Genomic DNA, 20,824 nt, shown 5'->3' on the forward strand with positions numbered 1-20,824 from the left:
GAACCCTGCTATAGGCTTTTGGCAGTGACATAGGAATGATACTGATGATACAGGTGGAAAATTTAATGTACAAAATTGTTTAAGTGTGAAGTAAAATATAGGGGGAAAATAATGATCTTAATGCTCGGATAAAACACCTTCACTGTAGAAAAGCTGACTCTTCTAAAGTCAGGAAAGAAAGAAGGGAGTAGGATGTATATAGGCAATTCCTGCAAATGATTAAATACCCTTCTGTCTTAATCACAGCTTAATTCTGAACCTACAGGAATGTGAGGAAATCTTGAATGTGATGTTAACAAGAACTTCAGTAGTTATAAATAACTTCGTAAACAATCATTTGTTCTACCTCTTTTCTGGTGTTGTTTACAATGATCATAAAGATGATTTTGTGTTGTTCTGGGTTTAAGAAGCTGGTGAATGTCAAATCCCTGTGAAACTATGTTGGTAAAGGACTGTTGCAGGCTTGTCCTGTTCACGTGCATGTTTGTGGGGATTCATTCTTGGCCACTGTTGGAAGAAGAGCCAATTGTGCCTTTGGTCTATTCATAATTACCTTTCCTGAAACAAGCGGGCAAGTGAATGGTTTGGAAAAATTGTACTGAGAGAGAGTTAACCCTGAAAATCATGTTCTCCTATTGTTTGTGTGCAGAAAAAATACAAGTTACAGAATTGCTTGGTGATCAGCTGCAAAGCAAAACTAGTTTGAAATCACACAATGTGGAAAACATTGAAGCTGTGAGGAAGGACCTCTCTACTTCTGGTCTTACAGGTGATTCTGAAACACTCAGCCTTCATGTCTGCCAGTAAGCAAAAAGTATGTGAAGACCAGAATGCTATGGAAAGCCAAAGATGACTCACTGCATTGCATGTAAACAGGGGAAACAGTCAAAACTGTTTCAAAAATGCTATAAATGTATTTTCACCAAGATGCAAAAGAGTTTTGATTGCTGTAGCTAAACTTTCTCAAGATATTTCAATACCGTAGTTAGTTTTCTAGCTGTCAGAACAGTTGTTATATAGCAGTCCACAAGGAAAACAAAGAATTAATGCTTCAAATAGCTAAAACTAGTGGAAGCGATAGGCTAAAGAACTGTTCCATAAGCAGCGAGCATGAAGAATTGAGCATTTCTTTCATTGTTAGTTATTGTTATCACGGAGTGTAGGTTTTCTGGAAATATTTGCTCATACTCCTTTGTTTTAAGATTAAAAGCAACACCTAGCACTGTAGAGATCAAGAGGTATTAAAGAAGAGAGAAGGGGCTTACGTGGGAGGAAGCAAACATTTAGGAGTTTAGCTTTTTAAACAAGGAATATGCATGTCCTGAGACTTCATTGAAAATGGATGAAAAGAAGGCTGTTAGGCAATAGCTGTAGTGCAGAACACGGGAAACAAAACAGCTTTTTATGTGTCTTTTCAACAGCTATGGCCCACATTTGTTATCTTTGTTGTAAGTTCACATATTTGAAAATGGCTTGCAACAACACTAGTTAATTTATCTTGTGCTCTCTGTTCTAGTATAGAATAGCTTCAGTCTCAGCAAAGGAATTGCTTGCCATCACAATATCAGTCTATTAGAGTTTTTTTCAAAAGCTTGCTGTGCTGGCTTTGACTGAGAGGGAGTTAAGTTTCCCCACAGCAGCCCATACAGTGCTGTGCTCTGGACTTGTAGCCAGAGCAGCTCTGATCTCACACCAGTGTTTTGGCTCTTGCTGAGCAGTGATGGCACAGCGCTGAGCCTGGCTCTCCAGCCCCCTCAAGGGCCGCTATGCTGGGGGTGGGCAAGAGATGGGGAGAGGACACAGCCAGGACAGCTGGCCAAAGGGGTATTGCATACCATATGATGTCGTGCTCAGCAATAAAAGTTGGAATGGAAAAAGGAAAAGGGGGGATTCATTATGAAACTATTTGTCTGCCCAAGCCACAGATATGTATATTGAAGCCCAACCTCCCAGGAAGTGGCTGAACATTGCTTGCTGATGAAAGTAGAGAATATTTGTTTTCCTGTTGCTCCTGCATGACCTTGGCTTTTTTTATTCTTCCTTTAATTAGCCCCAAATACGGAGCTTTGAGCAAGCTGGTCTAGTGGAAGGTGTCCCTGCCCATGCCAGGGAGGTTGGCATTGGATGATGTTTAAGGTCCCTCCCAACACAAACCATTCTGTGATTCTGTAATTTGAATTGAACTGCCCTTTATCTCAACCCACAAGTTTTTTTTCTCATCATGTTTCCTCACCATGTCCTTCTGAGGAGGGGAAGTGAGAGAGCAGTGTGGTGGAGCTTAGCTGCCCATCAGTTCTTAAACCATAACAGCTTTTTTTTTTGTTTGTTTGGTATGATTACAGTGGTCACTGGGCTTCTGCCAACTGCTGTGAGCAACATCCGAAGAAGTCTTAATTAGGAATTTACCAGGCATCACTGTGCCAATTCCTGTTCCTGTGCACTAGATAGCTGAATCTAGGCAGTAAGAAATTTGCATCGTGTACTGTCAACTGAAAGAAAATTAAAGAGAATTTTAGGCTCATCACGTTGGTAGTCTGGGAAAATGGTTAATAACCACAAAATAATTTGTAATGAACTGTCTCCTGCTGTGATATCTACTGTTTGTAAAAGCTATTTACTGTTACTAAAAATAAAAAACCACTAGTGTTACAATGTACTCAAGTGCTTGAGGTAAAATGCAGGTCTCAGAGTTTTTTTCCAAAGGCTCAAAAAATGAGCTACTTAAACAGCAGGTACCTGCCTCTACTTTCTCATAAATCCATCATATACATTATGATAATGACAGGTAAAGCAGCTCAGGGAAGGAGATGTACCACAAGTGCATTTAATTAACTCTGTCAGCCACTTCAGTGAATAGGTGAAACATACACCACTGAGTGTGGGAGGGTTTGCTGTGTTGGATATCATGCAGCCTCTCTCAAACCTAAATGAACCTCATGGCTGAGGACTCAGGCTGTAGAAAGACCAATATTAATTTAGCATCAGCAGGTGGGGATCAGCTAATTGTGTTGCCCATGCCTGCAGTGCTTCTGAACATCCAAATGTCTTCAGCCTGTGCTTCGACCTCTCAGCCTTCCCTGTGGTACCAAAGCCTCCAGACTCGTGTTACAAAAACAAGGGTGGGGTGGGAGTGGAAGCCCAGGGGCAAGAGAGGAGGGAGTGAGGAGCTGCTCTGAAAGCTGGCCATGAAGAACACCACCAGTGAGTACCCCATTGGAACTCTTAGTGCTGGCTGTGTGTCTGCTTGGCTGGAGAATAAACCAGCTAGCAAGCACTGATGCATTTTACACCCCTTTTCAAAGATTTATGTACGTAGTTGGCACACCTTGCTGAAAGTCATTTGTGTCAGGCTGCACATTGTAAATGCTCTGGGGAAAGACAGTTTATTCCTTGTACAAGAAGGTGCAAAACTATTCCTTCTGAGCAGATATTTGTGTAGGCTGTCTAGGAAAAATTTGAACAGTTCGCTGTCCACCTCTGAAATTCCCACGTGAGAGCTGCTGGTCTCTGCAGCACCATTTCTTCCGTTCTGTTCTGCTCTGTAGGTGTTTGAGGGACAGGCAGATGCATAGTAACATTTCAAGTTTGGCTCATTGTGCATCCCATGTGGAATGAAAAAAATACTGCTACCTCCCCATCAGCACATTCTGCTTGAGAGTAGTAGATCATGATGTTGCTGGAACCACAGACTTTAGTATTTGCTCTTCTGGAGGAGTGTGTTGCTGATTTCTTTCCGTAAGACCAGTGGGCTCTGTGACAGACATACATTTGTCAGCAGCTGATATTCTAAACATTCTTTGTTCTCTCATTGGGAATACACATCCATGTGCCACTATCTCAAGTTTGTTTGATGAGCAACAGTCAACTTCACTGTTATTTTTTACACACAGCACAAAACAGTGAGAAGGTTCAGAAGTTACGAGTAAATTTTTCACTCAGAGGGTGGTGAGGCACTGGCATGGGCTGCCCAGAGAGGCTGTGGGTGTCCCATCCCTGCAGGTGTTAAAGGACAGGTTGGATGAGGCCCTGAGCAACCTGATCTAGTGGGTGGCACCCCTGTCCATGTCAGGGCGGTTGGAACTGGGTGGTCTTTGAGGTCCCTTCCAACCCAAGCTGTTCTGTGATCCCATAAGTTAATTTGTAGATCTGCATTATCTTAGTCTTGCTCTAGTGTTCTACTGGAAGATTCCTTTAAGCCTTCTCCTGTGAATTACCCCGGATGGTCTGAGTTTCTCAAAAATATCTTTTCTACTGCTTCTCATTTTCTGTTGGTTTAAAATATGATTTCATAGGTTTCATTTCTTCTGCCATCAGAAGAAAAACAGGCTGCAAATGTCAGCTACAGGAGGGGGATGTGCAGTTTTATACTTTGCATTAGTGGCTATGGAGATGTCTCACAACTATTACCCGTGTTTAGAGAGGAAGAAATGACTTAAATCCATCCTTGGCTTAAAGATCCTTATCACCATAAAGATCCTTACCACCAGTCACCGAGGCTCTGCAATGTGATCAAATCTTTCTCTGCTGGAGAAGGGAGGTGAAAGAAAAAGCTTTCTTGTAAGGCAGGAATGTAGAGGTGCTGGAGATAAAGTGGGACAGACGACTGCCTTTTGCAAGCTTTCTTGATTTCTGTACCACCAATTCAGTGTGCTGTCTCTATCTTCCACTTGAACTGAGGCTGAACTGAGGCTCTTGCCTTTACTTCCTTTCCCGTCATGGAATATCTCAGCCATCTGGCGTCTGTCACTGCAAGTAATCACTGTGAGAAATTATCTTCTTCTCAGCAGTAGTTTAAACTTCTTCCCAAGTTTTCATTAACAAAACAAATGCTTTCGCAGAAGCTGACTGTGGCAGGATGCCTTCATTTCCTTCCTCTTTTCTGAAATTTTCCAGGAATTGAATTGAGTCTAGACTTCTGGTCATGCTAAGTAGCTACTGTGTATTTTCTTATACTTTCTGGGGTCAAGCAGGCTGCTTTTTGCATCTGTGTATGCACTATCATCTGTTTCATTTTGCATGTATTGAGGTTATGCTTGTCACTTAATTAGTAATACACCGTCACTTAATTAGTTTTAAAGTGATTTCAGTTAGAAGTATGAACCTGGTTCTGTGCAGTTGTAGATGGGAAGGTAAGAGAGCAAAGGAGAATGCCTTCTCTGCTGGGAAAGCTTGGGGAGAGGAGGAAGGATGGGGGGAGCAGAAAAACGCTGTCTTATGAGACCCATGGGCTCAGACTTGGCATGCTGATCTTTGCTTAGAAATAGGCATTCTCTGTCTTTATCTGGGGAAGATTTTGCATTTTGCTGTAATAGCTGGTTTCTGTTACATGTCATCCCATTCTCTTTGCTCTCATCTCTCCTTTTTGCCCAGGGATTTGCTTGTTTTTCTTGTTGCTCATTCTTTTTCTTCTTTCTGGCAGTGAGCAGACACAATGCCTGCTGAGGTCTTTGTGTGTGACTCAGCTGCTGTGCATGCATAGCTTAACAGGAGATATTCTGAGAGATGGATAATTTGGCTTTAGAAAGATTCTGCATCAGGTGAGATGGAATCATCTGCCAGAGGATGAGTCCTTACATTACGGTGTCTTGCTGTCAACAAAAGCATGTGGCTGATAAAACAAAGCGTGGAAGAGAACTATTGTGCACTGACACTTGTTTTGTTACTTTGCTTCTAGAGTGGTCACTAGCAAACCTTATGGATTATGAGAGTCTTCAAACTATCTTAACTCCTTTTCTCAAAAAGAAACTGATATACCACCCTACGGAGTTCTGACTGTCTGTCTGAAGGGACTGTCATGATCTGTCCCACTGTGTACTGCCCTTACATGTGGTCATGGTGACGTATGCTGCTTATGCCAGTAGGTTGATGAGGTCAAGTGTTAAGTGGTGATACTGTCTATGAACAGTTTGAGGGAAGCAGATACAGCATCTGGTAAAGGAGATAAACTTTCACTTCATTTAGAACCCATCAGTCCTGAATGGGAATGGAAAAATAACAAGAGCCCATTTCTGTGACCTTGTTTAATTTAATGCTATTTAATGCAGAGTTAAGCCTACATAGTTAGGGCGTTTAGGCTGAATCAGTACCACAGAAACACTAAGAATCCTGTTCCTGCTGAAGGAATGAAGAATGTTTTGGTCATCTGTTACGTACTGAACAATACACCCACAGCCCCTTGATAGAGATATTCACAGTAGTGTTGCTTTTCTTACATAATTCTCTTTTTTCTGAACTCTGAAGAGTAATAGAGAACAAGATTCTGCAAACTGTTTTCAAGATTTATATTCCTTGCTTTGAGATATTAAACGTCTATCTATGTCTTTCCCTCTTAATGCTTTTTCTTTGGTACAGTTTATCTCATTTTTTTTTTTTCTTACACATGCCCTTTATGTTGAACTTTGTGCATTCAGGAAAGATTATTTTTCTTTCCCCTGCTTGAGGTTTCTTCTATATACTAAGACTGAAAAATGAAACTGAGACCTTTTGAATGGAGAGACTTATGGTAAGAGCTGAATTTTAAAATGGATTTTCTCTAGCAATGTTTAAACAGTTTGGAGATTTCAACAGCACTTCCTTTGTGGTGTTACTTAATTTTTCAACTATTCATCTTCCTTGAATGGAATTATGAGGTAGTTCTTTCTTTACAATAGAAATTCATTTTATTGTCTATATTGTGAGACAAAGAGTTGTCTTTATATCTGATTTACTACCAGTGTCTCACAGTGTGAAATTAGGTAAATAATTCAGACTCCTTATATTTCTGCTTTTAGTACACTGGTACTGAAGTGCGATGCAGACTAGAAGTATGAAAATAACTATACATCATTACACATGTGCAAATTGGAGGTAATCTTTAACGGTATTCTAGGCAATCTGATGGAGCTGAGGCTGTTAGTGACAGAATTGTGTTCTGTCATTACAATAGTGCTGTATTATGATGTTTTGTTTTTAAATTTGATACCAAATACATGCTATCACTGATCTTAAAAAATAAGGCATAGTCTGGCTTCTCCTGATTTGTGCTTTTTTTTGGTACATTTTTCATTTGTCTGTGTACCAGGCAGAAGGATGTAATTCCTCTGTGACCTTCTTATTTGCTTTAACAAAATGAAACTCAATTCAGTTATTATTTGATGAATTGGCAGATGGATATCTTGATGTTTGGTTTGGAACTAGGTGTGGGTGGAATGTTTCTTGCATGTACTGGCGGTCAAAGTCCTTACTATGTGCCAATTAAGAAATGAAAAAATCTATTTAAAAAATCATTTACTGGTAGGTGACCAGATGCGGTAAACACTTAGGGTAGGAAGGGGTAGCAGGATATCCATTTATAGCGACTGAAATGCCTTGTCAGAAGTGGTCCATTCAGACGATTTTAATTCTTGCTTAGGATATCAGATGGACTGAGCTTGCTGACAAAATCTAATTTCTATTAGTGTTTATACTAATGTAAATATATTATAAATATGCACATTCTAACAGTATTTATAGCTATTTTTGGTTTGTTGCATATGTATGGTAGATCTTGAGGAGCCCAAAATATTCATAAAGATTAGATACTGTGGTCATTTGTAAAACTCCCAGTTGACTTCAGGGGGTGTCAGCAATTTGCCTTATATCTGCAAACGTGTACACAAAAATGCCTTAATGACTAGTTCATCTGGGGACGTGTCTTACTCTGTTCAGTTTCCAAGTTTAAAACAAACAAACGAACAAAAACAAAACAACAACAACAAAAAAACCTTGGCTGTAATGTATGGTCTTGGTTTTTAGATTTAGAATCGTTTTTAATTAAATCTAACTAGAAGTAAGTGTACTCAACGAAATAAATCAAAAAGGCTTCAGTGCCTTTGACAGGCATTTTCGGGAGGGCTAGCTGAGTTTATCATTGCATCATGGTCATAGCTTGTTGTAATCTCTTCAATAGCTATGTATTAATACTTAGTCTTCTGTTTTGCCTTGGGATGTGGTTCTTGAAGTCCATGAAGGTCTACTCCTTTGTAGCATCTCCTTCATAACCCTTGCAGCAAAATCTGCAATTGTAGCTTGTCAGAACTGAGTTAAAGCTGCCAAAAAGCGTTGTATATTATGCTAAAAAGTTCTATAGAAAACTGAAGCGGCTCATGATTTTGAGACTGATCTAGGAAAAAGTCCTCCTCATTCTGTAATCTAGAGAATATAGTACCCTAACATTTGAGCAGATCACATTAGGTAGATCTGGATATTCCATCCACTGTAGAGTAGCAGTTGGTGGGAAAATAACAGCTTCAGGCAAGGATAAAACAACATGGTTTCTAACTGGAAGTGGAATTTATCAGGAAGAACTGATGTGTCTTGGAAGACATTGCAGAGTGGTTACATCCACAGAATTTTCATTAGAGTAGTGGGAACTCGTCTGAAATTGAAAGGTAGGCGGAAGCCGCAAAGTTAATGGCTCAGAGGCAAAGCCTTTGCTGGAATTTGGCTTATATAATGAGAGACTTGATTATTTTTTTCTGATTTTCTGTCATCAGAGAGACTTTTAAGAATAGCTGAATTCTTAGAAGTTCAGTGGAAATTTTAAAATGTAATTTGCTATAAACAATTAAACAATTTATCAGTTTAAAAATACAGTCATGCTATAAATATTTCATCTTTATTTTACGATGCCTTCTTGTAAAGGAACTGATAATGTCACAATCTCTAGTGACACATTTTGAAATCCAGAAAAGAGCACCCTATCTTCCTATCTGATCTTCTGTGTATCATAGACCAGTTACATTTTGGATTTCCTTCTGAATGCAGCCCAGTAATTTGGGTTTATCTGAAGCCCATTTTGTAACAGTGTATCTGTTTGAGATATTTTAAAATCAAGAACTACAGAATCTACTGGTTTCTTGACTGTTTGTTCCAGTATTTTGATATTCTTATTTCTGAGAGAACAAAAAATTGTATTTCAGATAGGCATTCATATGGCTTTAATCTTCAGCCACTGTATTTTCTATTTGACTCATTACTTGCTTTTCCATTATGTTTTTTTTTTTTTTTTTTTTCTTGAATTTATTTCAGGTAGCCTGATGGAGCTGCTAGAATTATTGGGGCAGAGTTCTCATGCTCATGCTTTGTGCAATTTCCTTAATGTTTCTTAATGTTTTTATCAGAATTTAACATCAAGAATCATGGAAAAAAGCGTCAATCACCTTAGAACTTGGGAAAATATGCAAGGTGGATATAGCAAGCTCATTATAAATGTATCTTATTTCCAAATAATTTCTTTTTACTTAAAGCAAACAAATTGGAATAATCTTATTCAAAACAGCTCTGTAAATACTAGATGCATATGATGAGCATTTGTTTCTTCTCCAGTGCGAAAGGAAAAGTCAGGTGTTTTTTTAATTTACAAGAGAACACAGGGTATTTTAAATGTTGCAATGGGAAAATATGGTTGCCTTAATTAGACTTCTATTTTTGCCCTTCATTTTAAACAAGTTGATCATTTTCATCAGAGTTTTGCAGTCTACACTAATGGTATATTTTATGACGAACCTTTATTTACTTTCAGAGTCCTGCTGTTTTTTTTTTTTTTGCTTCAATTTTTTTTCTGACAATCTGTGTTTGTAGAGATAACGTGATCTTGGCAAAGCATGTAGTGCTGTATCTTTGCAGAAGCTGGCTGGTATTTCAGATAGGGAACAAGTGGAGAGGTCTCAGACCATTGGTGATTAAAGAAGCATTAAGTAAACTATCATGCAAGTACATTTTCCTGAATTATAAAGATAAAATGTCAACATTGCTATCATAAACTGTTCAACAACATAAACCATTAAAATATATATTTTTTTAAAAAAGAACATATTCTTTTTTTAACATATTATAATGCTTATATATAGCATTTTCTGTTATTTTCTTATAGATGTGGTAATTGAACTCTAAATCACTATTTCTTAGGCTTTCGAATGCATTTACATGGATTTGGGTTTTGGAGTATTAGTATTAAACTTCCAGTTACAGAGATCACTTTTTTTTCAGCTGTTCCTTTGTCATTGTCTCACAGGATTGCAGCCTGGATGTCTTAGAGGGTCTTTGTCTTTAATTGCGTCTCCTTAGGTAACCAAGCCCTGATTCCATAAGGACTTGAATACGTGATCTGCTTTGTGCACAATGCACATTTTCAGCCGTATTGCATCTGTTGAGGGTCTAAGTTGGGGGACAAGGAGGAAAGTGTTCTGTGTTTTTCGTTTGTTTGTTTTTGTGGGCAGGTTTCTGATTAGGTGGTTTGGTGCTAGTCGTTAGTCTTCACTAGGTTTTCACTTGGCATTGCAATACCAAAGAAATCTTAAATCCGAATGTACAGCAATTTATCTAGATTGAATTTACTTTGTAGAAAATCTAAATTCATACAATACAAAGTTAAACACTTGTAAATAAAAATAGTGTTTCTAGTTAGTTTAGCTGGTATGTCATTGTAAGTCATTTTATTTTGTCTAAAAATGTTAAGGACTTTTTAAAAGTCCTTAAAAAAACACTTAGGAGGGAATTCATGCATGAAATTTGCAACAGGTCTGGTCTACTCATGTATGATTTCTAAACTGAGGCAATTAAAGGAAGCTGAAAAAGCAGGGTAGGCTGAAGATGAAGGTGCGAATCTATTGCTCTTGGCTGTTCTGTGGAGATTGCTGATTCACTCTGACTTAAATGTTATCCTGTTTACATTCTGACAGTTATTTCTGCAAAGGGCTAATTTGGTGAAGCACATGTTTTCAGGTTCTCTTCAGCTGTTGTAAAAGTAAGGGGTAACTTCATTCACCCAGATGTTTTCACATTTTTGACAATGCCGTTTCAGATTTACTAGTCTTTCCCTCCCCCTATTTTTCACTGAAAAATATTAGAGAAGACAAGGTCAGGCGTGTTTATCAGGCAGCAGCATATTATGCAATGTTCTTGTCCAAGACCACTTTTCCCTCTGCTTTTGTCCAGTTACGAAAACGGGAAGAAGAAAGAAACCGTAGAACACACAGACATGGGAGCAGCAGGAGGGAATGTTTTGTAAACAATTTTGTGAAGAATGTGTTTGATCTCATTTTCTCTTTTTGTAGGCAGAAAAGGTGGCTGGGATTGTGTTGATATTCTCCATGATATTTTACCCCATATGGTAAAGTGTAAAAGTATACTTCTATTGTCTAGAGGTAGAGGTTCAGAAGCGCGCCAGAGGAGTAGTCTCAGTTATGATACCCTGGTCGTTGAACCTGGAGCCAGCAATTCGTCTCAGACAGTATAACAGAGGCATAGCGATACAGTTCTGTGATATAGCTTCTCACTACGCTTAAGGTGACTGCAAACCTCTGTAATCCATCTTTGAGGTCTGATTAACACTTTTTCTTAGACTATTCTGATGCTTGGCCAGAATCAAGATCTTTCTGTACTTTATTCATTTTTTCCCATTTTTTTAACAGTACTAGATTTGTTGGAAGAGAATAAACAGATAAAGAAAATTAAGTGGCTTAACTCATGGGAGAGAAGAAAGGTCTTTAAGCTTTGTTTTGACACTTTACATCTTTACTTTTTGGTTCATCCTTTTTCTGCATGCTTCCTACTTGCCTGTAAGAGTCTAGCAGTGCTTCTACCCACCACCCCACATAGTCTTCTGCTCCTCCTTCACAGGAAGAAGTTCTAGCTCCTCAGCCCTCGTGAATTTCTGCACACCATGTAAACACATATGACAGTTACTTCAGAAGCAGTAGTTTTACTAACCTCTGAGGAGGGAAGTTGCCAAACTGGGGAAGTGAGATAAGACAAGAAAAGGGAGATGACAGAATTCAGAAGGAAAGGACCAAAGACTTCAACTTTTTAAAATCCAGGTCTTGGGAAAAGCCTTCTGATCCACAAGCTGGGCAGTTTATCCTGATCATCATCAATGGTATCTGGAAAGAGTTAATGACTAGTTTTCCTCACAGAAATGTTTGTCATGAGAAACACTTTATCTTCAGTGAAGGAAGAGGACGTTGTGCTTTCTGTCAGGATATAACTCTGATTGATGAAGCTGTTGTGCTGTGCTATGCCTAGAAGATACCTTTTTTTGTAAACGTGGAGCTCCAGAGCACTCCCATAGCAGGAGGAGTTAAAGAACATCATCTAGTTTCTGTCGCTCTTCGGAAATACCAAACTACAGCAAGTGGTGGGTCTTGGCTGTTTTGTTTCTTCCGCGGTTAAGCTGTTGAGAGCAGACGTTTCCTTACCTGAGAAATCCCTGCCTGCCACAGGACAGGGACAGGTGTTTGGAGGCTGGGAGAAGAGTGACAGTTTTGAGACCTTTTCCTTCGTGGTATGGCCAGTGTTGTCTGACTGCAGCATGAAATGTGCATGGCTTCTGATAGCGTAGTGCTGCTTGCTTGGTTCTTGACAGCATCTGCTGAACTGGCATCTGTTCTGTAACTGTTGATGCTATTCTTTGGCAGCGTGGTGCTGTTGTAACAACTGTTAGTTCGTGTTTTGACAAAATCCTTCTTCAGTTGTGACGCTGGCAGTTGCATTTTGGAGAAGGTTAACTTGCCTTCTTCAAAAGTGTCTTCCAGCATCGCCTCCTCACTGCCTGGTGTGGCCATACCAGGAACCCTGCAGTGTTTGAGAAATCCACGCAGTTTGACAGATGACTTTGCTGCTGCTGTTGTTGTACTTTTTGCTTTTGTTTGCACTTTCAGTGTTTATTTTAACCTGTGAATGTAGCTATAACTGTCATCTGTGTGCTCCAGAGCTGGTTGATGGGTTTTTCCCCCTAAACAGTGTTTTTGACAATAACGCCTTTTAATAGAAAAATACTTCTTTCTGTTTCAGTGGTGAGTCAGAGTATTTTTTCCCACTTTGAAATGTTTCTTTCTTTTTTTTTTTTTTTTTTTTACCTTTATTACTTCCTAATTTCTTGGTAATTCATTAGTACGTGTTTTTACGCAGAAGCTGGTACTTTGATTGTTTGATGTAGGAAAGTGGTTCAACACTTTGTAACCAAAAGCCACCAGGCAGAATGAGACTACCAACTAGCAACCTTCAAAAATACTTTCTACCTTGAGTTAAGTTGTTCCAGGTACACAGGAACATTGGCAATTCCTTTTTTATATATATCTTTTGGAAATAAATTGAAGAATCTATTAAGGAAGTTCTGTACTCTCCTAATTAACCCTTATATTCATGATCTATTAAATAGAGTTCAGTTTTCAGTATAGCTCATGGAACATAAAGTCTTGCACAATGTGGCATAGTTGTGGAAATACCACTTCAGTCTCCAGGTCTGGTAGGCTATGTTTGCAAGAAAAAGAAAACATCACACAATGAGGGCATTCTGGAAATCTTTTTTTCCTCCACTTCAGTTGCAAGCACATACGTACAGACTGACCTGCTCTATTCTGTCCTAGTTCATGCTGTTGTCATCTCTTATTGCATCACTTTATAAGAATTTAAGAGAGATGTGTGAGGGAATCATGTGAAATTGATGACATTTTTCACATACCTCATGTGAAAGGTCTGTCTGACCTACTGCGGTTACTGTTCCCACATCTGCTTTGCATGTAAAGCTGTGCAGATAATGGTGACTCTGAATGGACTAAAGATCCTCAGATGCCACTGTCTCAGGAGACAATCTTTGCCAAAACAATTGGGCAACCATTTGAATTGCTTGGAAATTTTCTGATGAAATAGTCTTTTGCTGAAATTTATCAGCATGGTGAAACTGAAATGTTTTGCAGATACAGACCAACTTTTGCCAGGGTTCTGATGGAACATAAGCAGAGCTGTTGCCTTTGGTTTGATCACTTTTCTGGCAACCCACCTCCTTGGCAGGTTACTGTGATGCCCAGGCTTCTGGGATGTGTTTTTCATTCTGCTATTCATACAGCACCTGTAGGTAGGTTTTATTTATATGAAAACCTAGAGCAAGGGCTTCATTATGTTGTGAAGAACTTAAAAATCCCAGGTTTTATAATCAGAAGAAAAAGATTAAAATCATCATGCTAGCAGCTTCTGTCTGGCTAGTCCCTGTGTCGTACAGGCAGATCAGGCCAGGATCATTATTCTTTCCTTGTGCAAAAGTTCATGGACTCTTGCTGAATTGCTGATACAGGCAGTGGTTTGCCAAGTGAAAACTGTAAGTAAATGTTATCTTTGCTTCTCTGGGTTTTATAGCATATGTTTTGGTATGTTAGAGATGTCATCTTCCCTCTGTATCTGCTTGTTACCAAATGCATTCAGATTCTGATGTATCAAAAATCCTTGTGTGATATTAACATACAGCTGATGAAACAGGAAAAAATCCTTTGGAATTGCTTAACTTTTTGCAGTGATTTCTTCTATGAGCAGTTGTTTTCTTTGTGGTAGTGGCTTTACCTTGTAGTGGCTTTAGATCCCCCAAATAAGTAAAGCATATGAGAAAAAGGCGATGATAACTGAAGACGGTCTTTCCCTACAGAATGTTGTTAAACACATTTCAAGGTAACATTTTATATTTTTGTAAGAGCTATTTTAAAAGTTGCAACACCATACCTGGGAAAGGAAAGCAGAGTTTTCTTACTCTAGAACATTATACAATTAAAGCAGTAATTAATTTTCTGTGGAAACATAGCATTTGTTGTCTAAGCAATGGTAGAAGCTCTCAGATTTTCTAGGTTGCTGAAGTATTTTTGAAGGTATTGCTGAATACTGTGAGTTTGATAAAGTTAGTGAGAAGATTTTTTTTAACATTTTTTTTTTCCATGAACGCATGTAGTGGAAAGATAGGAATCTGTTGCTGTGAATTTTTTGTGAAATACTAGCTGATATATGACCATGTTCTAACAGAAGAACTTAAGAATCTTTTGTCAGGCCTTTCAGGACTAATTGTCACTATGTACTTGTGCACATAGTGACAGTTTGAAGATGCATTTCAATACCAGTTAAACAACGGTCCTTGAATTTAGTATACCTTTCTGACCACTGTCTGCCTACCCCACTCCCCAAAAAACCTTCAAGAAAGCAAATCACACCAGACGTGCAAGGACTGCTGCATACTGTGTGTTGTATGCACAAGATGAATACTGCTGTTATTGTTTTTAAGATGTTAAAATTTTCATAGTGTAACAGGCCATGCTGGACACGTGCCATGAGAAGGTCTAGTTGTGTGCAACTGTAAAGATACTCTGAATATAAATATTAAGTATAATTTTTATGTGTAAACCAAACAAGCCGAACAAAGCAATCAGATTTTGGAAACTGACTTTTTGTCTTACTCCAATCTTATTTCCAAAGGTAGAATTTATTTTATATCTTGTAATAAGATCCGCAATACTGATTAGAACTTACTAATGATGTTCTCCCATTAATATATATTAGTATATACTAATAGTATTAGTACGTATTGGTATATATGACTAATGTGTATAGAGTTCTTTCAAATTTCTTGAAAGAAGGATGTGTGTATAAGCAGGTGGAAAGTGTGTTGTTTTTTGTTTTGTTTTGTTTTGTTTTTGTATTTTAAAGTTTGCACAGGATGTCCTGCTCTACTAGCAATAAACATCTTGAGTTGTTGGGAGGCAACCTATGTCTTGAAGGCCTTAGAAATGTAGTATAATAGAAAATGCTATTATAGTCTGTCTCCTCAGTTGCTTGTAAATTGAGTATTCAAGGTGCACAGTAGCACAGGTACAATAAACACTAATTGCGTTTATGGGAGTTCTGAAAGCCTGCTGAGAAGTGACCTCTCAGGCTGTAAGGTTTCTACTGCATATTAAATTCTGTACTGTATTCTTGGCAAGTACTGACAACAGGAAGATGATGGACGAATGTGTTTTGATAGTTTCATTAGATTCTGAAGTTTGTTCTGCATTAGGGCATTTAAGTCCTTGCAGCTGCCATAAATGTGGAGTGGTATAAACTTAAACAAACTGGAAGAAAAGAGGAAATGAGAAAGGTAGATTGCTGGCGAGATGGCGCGCTCTCAGGTTGGCGCGACCAGGAATGTAGGCAACATCCTTTGCAATCCTGCTGCTAAAAGAACAAGTTGTGTCAGACAAGACTTAATGAGGCAGAAAGTTTGTAAACTGGGTAGTTTTATGAGGCATTGATACAGATCTTGTAAATAGGTATGTCTGCAGGCATGTGGGGAAGAAGGGATTGGCTCTCATTCTTCTGAGCAAGAGTTAGAGATGTTACGATAAGCCACCGTGAGCTTGTTCAGCTTTGACTCCCTAAATTTCAGTGCTTTTTGTCCAGAGCTGCGAGTTGTTCTTTCACAAGCAAGCAGTGTTTTTTCTGTTTGTCATATGAAGTAGGAGAGACTTGATATTAGGTTCCTTTATTCAATTGTAGCATTTGAAATGCAAGCGGCAGAGTTACCAAGCTTACTCAAATGCTGCAACCCTTGTTCTACTGGGCAATGCTGGCTGGAGAATGGAAGTGGCTTGAGTTTTCAGCTCGACCTGGTTTGTTCCATCACCTCATTGGCAGCTCTCTCATAGTTAATCACATTGTGCAACTGATCTGAAGTTTGTGGGAAAAGTTCACAGTTAACTACAGTCAGGTAAATCTTGATGTGGTGTCGCTCAGAGTCAAAAGCCAGGCTGGGAGAGATGGACGCAGAGCAGTTATGAACACGGGGCAGCACTTTTAAAAGAGAAGCAGTTTAGAATACCCCTAGGTCTGAAGCCTGCTTGAGCAGGTAGTGGTCCTGTGCTTCATTGGAAGCTGGGGCTGTCAGATCAGCATGCAAGAAAAACATGTTCAAAAGGTTAGTGAAAGACTGTGCCCAGTCCCCAGACAGCTTCCTCTGGAAAACTCACATTGACTCCACTGGACTTTGGATCAGATCTTAATTGGCTGACTAGACAGCATTTGAAGGAGCATCCCTGGAGGTACATACAAAATGTGCATCTGCCCAGACAAGGCATAACTGCTTATGTCTAAAGCCTGTACTGCAAGGAGAGAAACACTAACCATTTCCAGAACAGTCTGACTTCGGTGGAGACAGAAGATGAGTTTACTGCTCGCTGAGATGGTTCCGTTTCTCAGGGTGTTGATGATACTCAGGAGGCATAGCAAATGGTGCTGAGGAAATGATGTTCATTTCCTTCTCTTTGCTCCTGTCCAGGAAACTTCTGTCTGAAGTCACCAAATCTAAAACTGGAAGAGTGTTCATATTCTGAATTTCTGAATTCTATCCCCTTTGAACTTCTGTTGTCGTCCGTCCGCCTCCTTTGCCCCCCATTCAGTTTTTAAATCTGTTCTTGCTTCTCTGTCTGGCCCTTTCCTATGTTTGTAGGATCACAACGGGGAATTTCCATTTCTCACTGATGCAGAGTGCTGCCATTTTGCTTAAGTGCTTTCAAATGGTGTTTCTTATGACCACGGAAATATGCAGAGAACAGCAGCAGATGTGCCCATGTCCTCCCTTCTTCAAGACACTTGGTGTTAGCTTCCACATGCATTTAAAGGAGAGACTGTTGTCAGTTTTTAACTAGAATTGTCTTCACTAAAGGGAGTATTACTACCTGATGTAAACATGCTGTGTCGTTTTCTTCTTACTTTTCATTTCTCTTCCTTATGTAATGTTGTTATCAGTTTTCTTCAACTGATGCTGTATTTACAGAAAGGGAAAAAACATGATTGCAACAACAACAAAAAAATAATTGTATTTTAAGTCAAGTGTCCATGTTGTATCGGAAGTTCTTGCCAGGACTGAGGAGCAAGGTCTATCAGAACCAAAAATCTGTTTTTGAAAAGATATTGGTGAAGAAGACAGTAAGAATTCAGGCAAACGAGATAGGAGTGGATCACTGAAACGTAACACTGGTGTGAATTCTGAAGTAATGACGTATTATGTATTGCTCACAGCCATTAACCTTTTTTTAATGTTAAGTATGTTTCTATTGCAGATACGTTATGTTCTACCACAGTTTGTGTGCCTGCTTTGTCTGACCACCTGTGGATACCGACAGCAAGTGGGTGACTTGTGATGTTCTCATTTAAAGAGTTTCATCACTCTTATGTTTCATACGGAGCTTTCTCAAGTGATAAAAGGTAATTAACAGTCAGGGGAGTCATCTGTAGTGAGAGTGCTCTGATTTTGAATCCTCAGAGGTGTGTGTTTGAAATGATATGGCTTCAGATAGTGGCCCGGGAGGTTTCCCTAGAAACCCACAAAACCAAAAAGACATAAACTGAAAGGCAGGGGGGCGTTATTTTCAAGAGGAGAGTTTAAATTTAGAAAAATTAGTGGACCCCATAAGTGAAATTGTCTGTGAGAAGAAAAACAGTGATATTCTGAATTGGGCTGTGAATGCTGCTTTAATTACATTTTTCCTGGTTGAAGTTAAAAGAACTATATGAATTAGTACAGGCCAATGTGGCAGCTAAAATAAATGTTCACCTAAATGTTTAGGTGCATTTGAAGGTACAGAGAGAAATAGAGAATTGCATATAAACACATTGCATTGTATTGTAGATAATGGTGATTGTTGTTTGAGCAACATAAGGAATAATTAATCTACTCCTTTAAAAATTCAGATTTGTAATATTATCAAGATTAGAAATATAAATATTGGATCAATTTCATTGTTCCTCAGTTCCAGAATCAGATGTTTTATACTTATCAGCTTTGATCTCCCAATTAAGATGTTCATATACCATGAAGATTTTGGTAAACATTTTTGCTATGTGTATAAATAGATGGACAGGCCATTTTTGACTTTCACTGAGTTCTAATTACATGTTGGACATAAATGTTCAGATAGATATGTGTGGACTTTGTGTATTGCACAAATACCTCTGTGGGTACTATGAATAATGTACCTACAAATGTCCCACTCTGGGTATATTAAATCTTCTTTGCTGCCACAGGAATGTTGAAATTCTTTACATGAACACAGAAGTTCTTCTTGAGTTACAGTATGATAACAAATCTGTTTTGTGTTACTCCAGAAAGTGATACTTGGTTATGTTGTGCAAACAAGTAGATTAATGTATCCCAGTATTTTTACTCTCTAATTTCTGTCTGCGTGGAAATATTTAAAACATGGCCTTTGGTTCTTACAGTTGTGGAAGTTAATGCATTTTTTTTTTTTTGCAACGTTTAGTCTTCCTGCTGCACTAAAGCAGTGATCTGTGGATGGAACAAAGAAGGGAGTAAAGTGTGTCCAAGTGGAGTCTTGTCTGTTAAGAAATAAAAGTGAAAGCAATTTTGTTAATGGTGAGCTCTTTCACACCACCTGTGAGTGGTGACCATCTGTTTCAATGAGAAGCTCTCTTGAATTTCTTAGAACCATTTTACTTAGACGTATAGGACAAAGGCCAAGAAAACATGTTTTCTATTTTTCAGTGAAGAAAATGATGTTTCAGGGATATTTTACTTTCACCTATTTCATGTGTGCTTTGACATAAAAGACAAAGTTTGAACTTAAAGATGACTAAATTGAAATGGTGACAGAAATGGATTGCAGGTGAAAAATCTCAAAATACTATTGTCTCCTGGAAGCTTTGACATTAGTGCAAAAAAGAAAAGAGGAAAATAGGGTAGTCTGTTCCAGTATTTACTCTGAATTTTTTACTGCACGTTGTTGATACTTGATTTGCCATTCTTAGATAGGATTCAAGAATGTTCCCTTGTGTGTGGGGGGGGGGGTGGGAGGGTGTTTAAACATATAAATATGTAATAACAAGGAATTGTGAGTTTTTTTGAATTGGCATATGTGTTTATAAAAATACAACCTTTATGAAGGAGAGCTAGACACAAGCATGTCTGAGTATTTTCAAATTGGTCACCTTTTCAGTTAGCCCTGCTAAGATTAGGGAGATGATAGCAATATTTCCATTGAGTGTCAGAGAAAAGCAATACCAAATGACCAAGATAAAAGTATCTGCCAATTTAGGTGAAGGTTTGAATTCAGCAGATCATTAATATTAGAGTATTTCACAAAAAAAATCTTGGTAATTAGAGAAGGCTTGCACTGGAGATTAAAGGTGTGAAAGATTTATATAAGCGAATGCTAGAACACAAAGATTATTCTCTTCCATATTGCTGACAGAAGTAGTGAGCTGTCTTATAAGCATGACAGTTTCTGGTGAGGTCGTGGTTATTTTCTTCAATGAAACATGAATTTCTAGAACTTCACTGAACACTTAGTTCTGTACAATCTTTGCTACTTGAAAACTGAAGTATTTTCATTTTAAGGTGCCTGACTGTGGCTCAGGCCTAGTGGATCAGGACCCAAATAATGTATTAAATGACACTTGCACCTAGAAATTCAGATTTATATTTCTGTGATATACTGGATTTTTGTGTTGCTTCAATCTGGGAATTTAAATGATGTATTGTTCTGTTGATGATGGTGTTGGATTAGTGTTTGTTTTAATTACCATTAAGATAGTGTAATTTTCTTCTCCTGTATATGTAATTGAATATATTTATCTAGCACGTAGTTCATGAAGCTAATCCTTTTTTCCTTTATGATGTTAAGCCTTTTTTCTACTTAGGTATGATCCTTTCCCATAGAACAAGTCATCTTTAACCTACATAAATGTATAATCATACACTCATCCTTTCCTCAGTAATTGTAGTTTTGAGAAAATAAAAAAATCTCCAAACAGTTCTTTTATGATAAAGCAATGTAGTTCAATATAAACAAAAGCTATTGTAAATTGCACCTTAGGAATGCAACACCCATCTGGCAATAGACTTTTATAAGTTAACAGTAACATTTTAAAAATCTACTCTTTGTAACTGGTGGCTTATTTATACCTATTCCACATTTAAAAATATTAAGGTATGAATTTTAGGTGGTAGCTACTTGTTACACAGTTATCATAAAAGTAAGGCTTTATAAACTGACTT

General features: G+C 38.3%; 1 protein-coding gene across 5 annotated transcripts in view; it reads left to right on the top strand.

Annotated features, from left to right (window-relative positions):
* Positions 1-20,824, top strand: part of JAK2 (Janus kinase 2) — a 91,082-nt gene that overhangs the window by 22,386 nt on the left and 47,872 nt on the right. For 3 of the 5 annotated variants that reach the window (XM_027447150.3, XM_038170209.2, XM_038170208.2), the window contains exon 2: positions 17,871-18,015. The gene's annotated coding sequence lies outside the window, so the exon portion shown is untranslated. Of the gene's footprint in view, positions 1-11,916; positions 12,155-17,870; positions 18,016-19,163; positions 19,184-20,824 lie in introns of those variants that run through there. The other 2 variants (XM_038170207.2, XM_038170210.2) reach the window with 2 other exon arrangements.

This window comes from Anas platyrhynchos, chromosome Z, assembly GCF_047663525.1.
Source record: "Anas platyrhynchos isolate ZD024472 breed Pekin duck chromosome Z, IASCAAS_PekinDuck_T2T, whole genome shotgun sequence".
In the NCBI taxonomy this organism is placed as follows: domain Eukaryota; kingdom Metazoa; phylum Chordata; class Aves; order Anseriformes; family Anatidae; genus Anas; species Anas platyrhynchos.